The sequence below is a fragment of the Chiloscyllium plagiosum genome, chromosome 40 (assembly GCF_004010195.1).
Source record: "Chiloscyllium plagiosum isolate BGI_BamShark_2017 chromosome 40, ASM401019v2, whole genome shotgun sequence".
NCBI classification, from domain to species: domain Eukaryota; kingdom Metazoa; phylum Chordata; class Chondrichthyes; order Orectolobiformes; family Hemiscylliidae; genus Chiloscyllium; species Chiloscyllium plagiosum.
Window position 1 is genome coordinate 24,749,253 of NC_057749.1, and position 9,619 is coordinate 24,758,871.

The 9,619-nt window shown below is 44.7% G+C and overlaps 1 long non-coding RNA gene across 1 annotated transcript in view; it reads right to left on the reverse strand.

Moving 5' to 3' along the window:
* Window positions 1–1,066: 1,066 nt before the first annotated feature.
* The window catches only part of LOC122542630, a 15,291-nt gene continuing 6,738 nt past the window's right edge, over window positions 1,067–9,619 (reverse strand). The window contains exons 2-3 of the long non-coding RNA XR_006309834.1: window positions 3,754–4,017; window positions 1,067–1,322 (exon numbers count right to left, since the gene is read on the reverse strand). This is a non-coding gene — a long non-coding RNA (uncharacterized LOC122542630). The remainder of the gene's footprint in view (window positions 1,323–3,753; window positions 4,018–9,619) is intronic.

Here is a 9,619-nt window from a genome sequence, read left to right on the forward strand (position 1 = left end):
TCAAAGGATTCAATAAGGTTTGTGAGGCACGACCTGCCCTTCACAAAACTATGCTGACTATCCTTGATCACATTATTCCTATCCAGATGTTCATAAAATCCTATCCCTTACAATTCTCTCTAAGACATTGCCCACAACAGAAGTGAGACTCACTGGCCTATAGTTACTAGGGTTATCCCTACTCCCCTTCTTGAACAAGGGAACCACATTTGCTATCCTCCAGTCTTCTGGCACTATTCCTGTAGACTCTGCTTTCTGTCCACAGACTTGCCGAGTTTTTCCAGCAATTTCTTTGTTTCTGATTTCCAGCATTTGCAGTTCTTTCGTTTTTTTTAAAATATAAATGGGTCCTTGATTGGTAAGGGGTTCAAGGGATACGGGGAGAACAGAGTTGAGAAACATATCAGCCAGGGCAGACTCAATGGGCTGAATGGCCTAATACGGGTCCTGTATCTGCTGGTCTTATGGTATCTCCATCTGGTACAAGATAATCTCCTGCATCTTGAAGGGTTTTAGTGAAACGATGTTTGCTGCAAGAGCAGGAGGCCAGTCCAATGTAAAAATACACCGTGGAGCAGTCATGATCTCTTTGACTGGTGGGACAGGCTCCAGAGGCTAAGTGGCCTCTTCCTGTTCCTAAGTTCTGACAAGTCCACTGTTCCTCTGGGAAAGGAATTCAGGTTGATTGGCCTTTATGTCCTTGCAAGATCCTGACAATGACTGGGGAGCAGGACCTCCTGGATTAAGAGTCTCAGTCAACTTGTGTGAAATGACATGAAAATCGAGAGCAGAGGTTGACTCCCTGATGGATTTTGAGGGAATCGAGGTGGTAATTCCAGAACTGCAACTCTAACACAGAGGGAATACCCTACCCACATGTTTACAAATCAAAGTTAGTGGATCAAAGACCGTTTAGATATCCTGACTCTCTTCAACACGTGGTAAGAGCCAAAGCATTTCAATAATGAATTAGTTTTAAAACAATTTTAATGACTAACAGATCCTCAGAAAATGCGTGTTTAACATGTGTGCAGTCAACACAAAGCCAGTTGCATATCCATCAGTTTTATTAACATCAAAATATTTTGTTCTCTCCTCCTCGGGCCTGCTGTTGTTCACAATGCCCTATCTACAAGACGGGTGGTGGAGATAGACAACCTAACATCATTCCTGATGAAGGGCTTTTGCCCAAAATGTTGATTTTCTGCTCCTCGGGTGCTTTTCCAGCACCACTTTAATCTTTAACCTACCACCAAGGTTCTTTTGCAGTATTATTATCCAATTGGTTTGGATGGGCACATCCAGTTTGGGATCCAGAGTTCCTGGGAAGCCAAAAGGAGATAAGATTAAGATAAGGAAGTAAAAGTGTGATCATGGTAGACTTCAAATGGATTGTACAAACAGCGAGACAAAGAGAGAGAATGGAAGGACATTGGAATTTATGATAAGATGGAGGCTAAACCAATCAGCATATCAAGTCATAGAGACGTACAGCATGGAAATAGACCGAGTCATCCATGCCGACCAGATATCCAATATTAATCTCATCCCATTTGCCAGCATTTGGTCCATATCCCTCTAAACCATTCCTATTCATATACCCATCCAGATGCTTTTTAAATGTTGTAATTATACCAGCCTCCACCACTTTCTCTGACAACTTGTTCCATGCACACCAACCCCAACCCCCCCACCTCACTCCCGCTGTGAGCATAAATAATTAAAAGGATGTGAAAGGTGATGGGATTGCCTAATGCTATTATCACCAAACTATTTATTCAGAGACCCAGGTAGTGTCCTGAGGACCTGGGTTTGAATCCTGAAAAGGTAGGGGGTAGAGCTTTAAAATCATTAAAACATTTGCAGTTGAGAACTTACAGGATACTGAGAGGCCTGGATAAAGTGGATGTGGAGCAAATTGCAACATTAAAATGTATCTGGATGGGTACATGAATAGGAAAGATTTAGAGGGCCAAATGCAGGCAAATGGGATGAGATTAATTTATGATATCTGGTCGGCCTGGATGAGTTGGACCTTCCGTGCTATACATTTCTATGAGTCTACGTTTCCACTAGTAGAAGAGACTAGGACCCAAGGACATTTCCTCAGAGTGATCGGACAAGCCTTGAGAACTAAGATGAAGAGGAATTCTTTCAGCCAGTGGGACCATGAAACCATTGTCAATTGTTAGAAAAAAACCATCATGTTCAATAATGTCCTTCAGGGAAGAAAAAAGGCTGTCCTTACTTGCTCTGGCCGACATCTGACTCCAGACCTACAGCAATGTGGTTGACTCTTAACTAACCTCTGGGCAATAGGAATAGACAATAAATTCTTTCCTAGCCAGAGGCATGCACATTCCGTGAATGAATTAAAAGATAGAGTAGGGTTAATTTGGGATAGAAATGGAAATTTATGCATGGAGGCAGAGGATTTGGTTAATGTATTAAATGAATATTATCTTTACCAAGTCATGGTGAAAAACGCAGTCGTTGAGTCTCCTGCAGAGTTTAACATTGATAACGAGGAGATATGGATATATTGTACTTAAAGTGGATAAAAGACTAGAGGGGATGCATTCTGGGATACTGAAGGAAGTGAGAGTGGAAATTGTGGAGACCATAAATGTTTAGTTTTCCTTAGACTCAGGAATGGACTCATAGAGTCATACAGCACAGAAACAGACCCTTCAGTCCAACTAGTCCGCGCAAACCCTTTTCCCAAACTAATCTAGTCCCAACTGCCCATATCCCTCAAAACACTTCCTATTTCATGTACTTATCCAAATATCTTTTAAACATTGTAATTGCACCTGCAACCATCACTTCCTCTGAAAGTTCATTCCACACTCTACCACTGTCTGTGTAAAAAAGTTGCCCCTCATGTCCTTTTTAAATCTTCCTCCTCTCACCTTAAAAATATGCCCCACAGTTTTGAACTCCCCCACTCTAGGGAAAAGACTTTTGCTATTCACCCTATGCACACCCCTCATGATTTTATAAACCTCTGTATGGTCACCCATCAACCTCCTACGCTCCAGGGAAAGAAATCCCAGTCTATCCAGCCTTTCCTTATAACTCAAACCCTCCATTGCTGGCAACAAATCCTGATGAAGGGTTTATGCCCGAAACGTCGTTTCTCCTGCTCCTCGGGTGCTGCCTGACCTGCTGTGCTTTTCCAGCACCACACTCTCAACATTGCTGGCAACATCCTGATAAATCTTTTCTGAACTCTCTCTGATTTAATTATATCCTTCCTTTAAAAGGGTGACGAATAGTGTCAGGGGAACAAAATTATACATTTGTTCAAGACAGGTCCAAAGATAAACTCAGTGATTAGGGTTGTCAGTTCAACCGCAATGGTGGATCAGCTCCCAAAACAATCAAGACAAAATTAATAGTCAATTGGATGGCTGTGGACTAATTAAGAAGCCAGCGTGGATTTTGTCGAGAACGAATCGTGCTTAATTAATTGGCTACAGTTTGTTTTGATGAGCTAAAATTGACAAGGTTGACTAACACTAGACTGTTGATAAGGTTAACAATGACTTCCAAAAAATGGAGAGCTGCCCGATGATCTTGTGAGCAAAGGCAGAGCTTCATGGTGTAAAAAGGGACAATCTGAATGTGGATAGGAAATTGGCAGCGTGGCAAAAAGCAGATAATGGATTTTTGTCAGGTGAAGGGAGGTTGGTAATGGAGTTCCCCAGCAATTGGGACTAATACCATTGGTGTCTGTGATATTTTGCTCACCTTTGCGTCTTCTCCTGATGTTCTTCTGCGGGGTCCCGTGTAACTTCATCCCCATTCCATGGAAGATGAGGCAGGACCCCATTGGTCGAGTTGGAGCCAGGACGCTGTCAGTCCATGTTCAGCGTCACAGGGGACTGCAGGTCCTGTGCAGCCTTGACCATCTCGGAGGCAGTGGGTGCGGAAGTGACAGTGCAGGTAGTGGTGCGAAGGGACGCCGGGGACGATGTTGGACAATGGCAACTGGAGGAGCAGGGAGGGTGAAGTCTACGGAGAGGAAAAGACGAACTGTTGAAGCTGTTTCAGTTTTTAGTGAATCAATTTAATATTAACTTATTCAGTATTTTCCCACTTATACAATTTATTCAGTAATTCAGTCTGTAATCCAAGATGGCATCAGAATGAGGTAACATTATCCGCTTTTTGCTGTACCTTTAGGTACAAGTGACAGGATTAAATAAAAACCAATTATGGTGCACAATTTCAAAATTTGTGGATGGTCCAAAGATCCGAAGGTTAGGTGGTTTGGCCATGCTAAATTGCCCATAGTGTTCATAGGTTAGGTGCATTAGTCAAGGTAAATATAGGATAATAGGGTAGGGGAATGGGTCTGGGTGGGTTACTTTTGGAGGGTTGGTGTGGACTTGTTGGGCCGAATGGACTGTTTCCCATGTAGGGATTCTATGATTCTATGATATGTAATGTGGAAGCATTGTGAACCTTGAGGAAGCTAGTGTAGAACTTCAGAAAGATATAGACAAGAGTGGAACAGGGTATTTAATGTAGGAAAGTGTGACATGATTGATTTTGGTGAAAGAATGCAGAGAGCCAATATAAAATCAAGGGCATATTACCAATGGAGGTGCAAGAGCAGAGGGATTTGTGTATGCAAACCAATGAAGGTGGTAAGACAGGTTGAGACCATAGCTAATAAATTCTAAAGGATAAGGGTACAGAATACAAGAACAACGAGGTGATGTTGCAGCACGTGTATGAGATACTGGTTCAGCCTCACCTGGAGAATTGGGCCGAATCTCATAAGGGCCCAGGGTGGCACTGTGGCTCAGTGATTAGCACTGCTGCCTCACAGCACCAGGGACCCAGGTTCTATTCCAGCCTCGAGCAACTGTCTGTGTGAAGTTTGCACATTCTCCCTGCGTCTGTGTGGGTTTCCTCTGGGTGCTCTGGTTTCCTCCCCCAGTCTGAAGAAGTGCAGGTTAGGCTGGATTGGCCACGCTAAGTAGCCCATAGTGTTCAGGGATGTGCAGGCTAGGTGGATTAGCCATGGGAAATGCAGAGTTACAGACTTCAGGTGGAGGATTGGGATGATCTTCAATGGGTTAGTGTGGACTTGATGGGCTGAATGGCCTGCTTCTACATGTTAAGGCTTCTACATGTTAAGGAACACTGGGGGCTATGGTGAAGTTTGTGAGAGAATCATGTGAGAAGCCTGTCAAAGTCTAACCCAACGCAGGGAATGTTATGCTGTACCTTCTATTTACGGTGATGGGCAGTGAGCTGTATTTCTCACAAGGCAGCTGGTGCTCGCCAGTGAAGGAGGAGTTTTGCTTTTTATTAAATACCTTATTGATAGCCCAACCCACCTCATTAATATTCAGCTTCCCAACGTAACAAATGCACCAAATAAGCTCGAGTTCCTGACATGGGAGGTCACAGCTGGTACCTGGCAACATCAGCTCACTGCTTCCTTGGAAGGATGCCAGTGTTGGATACTGGGCATCAACTTCTCAGGGTATGTTCCCTGGCCACCACACACAACAGACACACGCACACAGACATGCACACACACAGACAGATGCACACATGTACACACACACAGACTGATACACATGCACACAGAGACAGACAGACACAAACACATACACAGATGCACACACACAGAGACAGACAGACACACACAGACACACACGGACAGGTGCACACACACAGACAAATACACACACATGCACACACACAGACACACGCACGCACATAGAGACAGACAGACAGATACACACACATGTACAAGCACAGACAGATGCACATGCGCACACACACAGACAGACAAACGTGCGCACACAGAGACAGACAGACAGACACACACACACAAACACACATCCACCCACCCCTCCACATTGACATCCAACATGTTCCAGCCTCTAATGCCCCCTCCCCTACCGTGGCACATCTCTGATCCACGCACAAGACGTTTGTGTTCTTCAATGCTGTACCTCATGTGGTACTGAAAACCCAGTACCTCCCTGGATGCTCACAGCCTTGCATCACCTTCCTGTGTTTCACCCCCTCAGCCAGAGATACTGGGCTCTTGGTGCTGCTGTCTTGCCGTGCCCTTTAGTGCAGACACAACACCTGGAAGCTTGTCCTGGTTATTAGGAGGACTCATTAAATGGAGGGATACAGCCTTCACTCGGGGGGATCCTGGCACTGTAAGTCAAAGGCAACCCTCGTTACCAATCCAGGGGCTTGGACAGCTTCAGTCATAAACTCAGGACAGTCCAAATCAGGATTCTCTCTACATGCAAGACTGAGGAGCTGAATATTGGGCAGCCCACCACCCATCATGACTCTTTCTGCCCTCTTGGGGGCAGCTTTCCTCCTGGAAAGAGATTGCAGGGGGGAGGGGGGTTAATAAGGGAGTGGCACAGGTGCTGTGCTGATGGTGAGGCGCACCAAGTGAGGGAGCACAGATGGCATGTGGGAGTTAGTACCAGCTTCCACAACCTCCTCTGATAGCTCATTCCACACACACACCACCCTCTGCATGAAAAAGTTGCCCTTTATGTTCCTTTTAAATCTTTCCCCTTTCACCCTAACCCTATGCCCTCTAGTTTTGGACCCCCCTATCCTGGGGCAAATAACTCAATGCTCACTCTATCCATGCCCCTCATGATGATATAAACTTTTATAAGGTCACCCCTCAGCCTCCGATGCTCCAGGGAAAACAGCCCCAGCCTGTTCAGCCTCTCCCTACAGTCCAACCCTCCAACCCTGGCAACAGCCTTGGAAAGCTTTCCTGAACCCTTTCAAGTTTCACTACATCTTTTTTATAGCAGGGAGACCAGAATTGCACGCAGTATTCCAAACTTGGCCTAACCAATGTCCTTTACAGCCACAACATGACCTCCCAACTCCAGTACTCAACACTCTGTCCAAAATGTGCAAGTGTATCAGACCCCACCTTCACTGTCCTGTCTACCTGCGACCTCAGTTTCAAGGAGCTGCACTCCAAGGTCTCTTTGTTTGGTAACACTCCCCAGGACCTTGCCATTAAGCATATAAACATTGTCCTTATTTGCCTTTTCAAAACGCAGCACCTCCCATTTGGGTAAATTAAACTCCATCTGCCACTCCTTGGCACATTGGCCCATCTGATCAAGGCCCCGATGTACTCTGATGAACCAATGCAGTGTAAGATTCAGCCCAATATGTTTTGTACAGGTAAGACTCAAAAGCACGATTCCGAGATAGGGTGGAGCGGATGGGACTGCTGTCCTGGAATTAATAAAACGCTAAAAGGAGATCAAGTGGAGTTATTCAAAATGGTGAGGGATGGCTGGACAGAGAGGATAGGGAGAACCTGTTCACGGTGATAGAAGGATTGAGTGTAAGAGGGCGCAGTTTAAGATCATGGTTTAAAAATAACCAATGAGGTGTAAAATCCACAACTGACACGTGGGAGCCTTTTAAGGGGCAGTTGAGCAGAATTCAGGACCGTTATGTTCCTGTGAGGATGAAGGATCAGGATGGCAAGATCCAGGAACTCTCGATGACAAGAGATATTGAACATTTAGTCAAAAAGGAAAAGAAAGTGGATGCAAGGTTTAGGAATTTGAATTCAGGTCAGGCCCTTGTGGAATAAAAAGAAAGCAGAAAAGATAGTGCTGGCAGGTGGGACTAGATTGGGTTGGGGATATCTGGTCGGCATGGACAAGTTGGACTGAAGGGTCTGTTTCCGTGCTGTACATCTCTATGACTTTAAGTTATTCATGCACTAACTGCGTATGACCTGGAATATGGTGCCAGAAACTGGATGAAGAGTCAATCGAAACATTTAAGAGGGAATTGGATCATTACTTTACACAGAAGAATGTGCAGGGTTTACTGGGCGGGGGTGTGGGAGAGAGGCATTAGATACATTTCTCCTTATGGAACAAGGGAGCACCTTTGATTGTAATTTGAAATGTGCTGAGTAGAATGGTGGAAGTGAGGGCTGCAGATGCTGGAGATCAGTGTCAAGAGTGCGGTGCTGGAAAAGCACAGCAGGTCAGGCAGCATCCGAGGAGCAGGAAAATCGACGTTTCGGGAAATTCCTGATGAAGGGCTTAAGCCCGAAACGTCGCTTCTCCTGCTCCCTGGGTGCTGTCTGAACGGCTGTGATTTTCCAGCACCACATGCTTTGAATATGCTGGGTGGATTTGTTGGACAAGCTGGTCTTAATATCAGATGCCCAGATACCTTGGGTGAATTTGATAATCAGAAACGGAATTCAGTAAACAGTGCACACCATTACAATTATTCCCGGCTGTCCCATCTACTCCTTGCGATTGACAGCAGGGAAATCTGTCAGGGATGGTGTGAAATGTCCCAGTGTGTCTGGAGAGCAGGAGGAAGTGCTGACCTGGTGAAAGCATTTTATTTATAGCCTTGCTAAACAAACCTCAAACTCCCAGAAGAGTTAGCAATGAAAGGATTATTTTTTATAAGCCTTGGCCTCATTTTGCAGTCAATCTTCTGCACATTAACCGAGGATGACACCAGGGTCTCAGGTACTGTTATTAATGTACTGCTGGGACTCTCAGAGACCAGGGTCTGAAAATGGAGCAAGATTTCAAAAAATACATATGTGTGTGTGTCTCTATGCAAGTGTGTCCCTGTGTGTCTTTTTGTACATGTGAACGTGTGTGTGTGTCCATATGAGAGAGTGTGTGTGTGCGTGTATCTATATTTGTATGGAGGCACCTTGTATGTGTGAATTTGTATCTATTATTTGCACCTGTGTCTTTCTGTGTGTCTGTCTGTCTGTCAGTATGAATGTGTCTGTGTACATGTGAGTGAGCATGTGTCTGTGTGAATGTGAGTGAGTATGTGTCTGTATGAATGTGAGTGAGTATGTGTCTGTGTACATGTGAGTATGTGTCTGTGTGAATGTATGTGTCTGTGTGAATGTGAGTATGTGTCTGTGTGAATGTGAGTATGTGTCTATGTACATGTGAGTAAGTATGTGTCTGTGTGAACGTGACTATGTGTCTATATGAATGTGAGTGAGTATGTGTCTGTGTACATGTGAGTGAGTATGTGTCTGTGTGAACATAAGTATGTGTCTGTGTGAATGTGAGTGAGTATGTGTCTGTGTGAACGTGAGTATGTGTCTGTTTACATGTGAGTGAGTATGTGTCTGTATGAATGTGTGTGAGTATGTGTCTGTGTGAATGTGAGTGAGTATGTGTCTGTGAGAATGTGAGTATGTGTCTGTGTACATGTGTCTGTCAGTATGAATGTGTCTGTGTACATGTGAGTGAGTATGTGTCTGTGTACATGTGAGTGAGTATGTGTCTGTGTGAATGTGAGTATGTGTCTGTGTGAACGTGAGTATGTGTCTGTGTGAATGTGAGTGAGTATGTGTCTGTGTACATGTGAGCGAGTATGTGTCTGTGTGAATGTGAGTATGTGTCTATGTGTCTGTGTGAATGTGAGTATGTGTCTGTGTGAACGTGAGTATGTGTCTGTGTACATGTGAGCGAGTATGTGTCTGTGTGAACGTGAGTATGTGTCTGTGTGAATGTGAGTGAGTATGTGTCTGTGTACATGTGAGCGAGTATGTGTCTGTGTGAATGTGAGTATGTGTCTG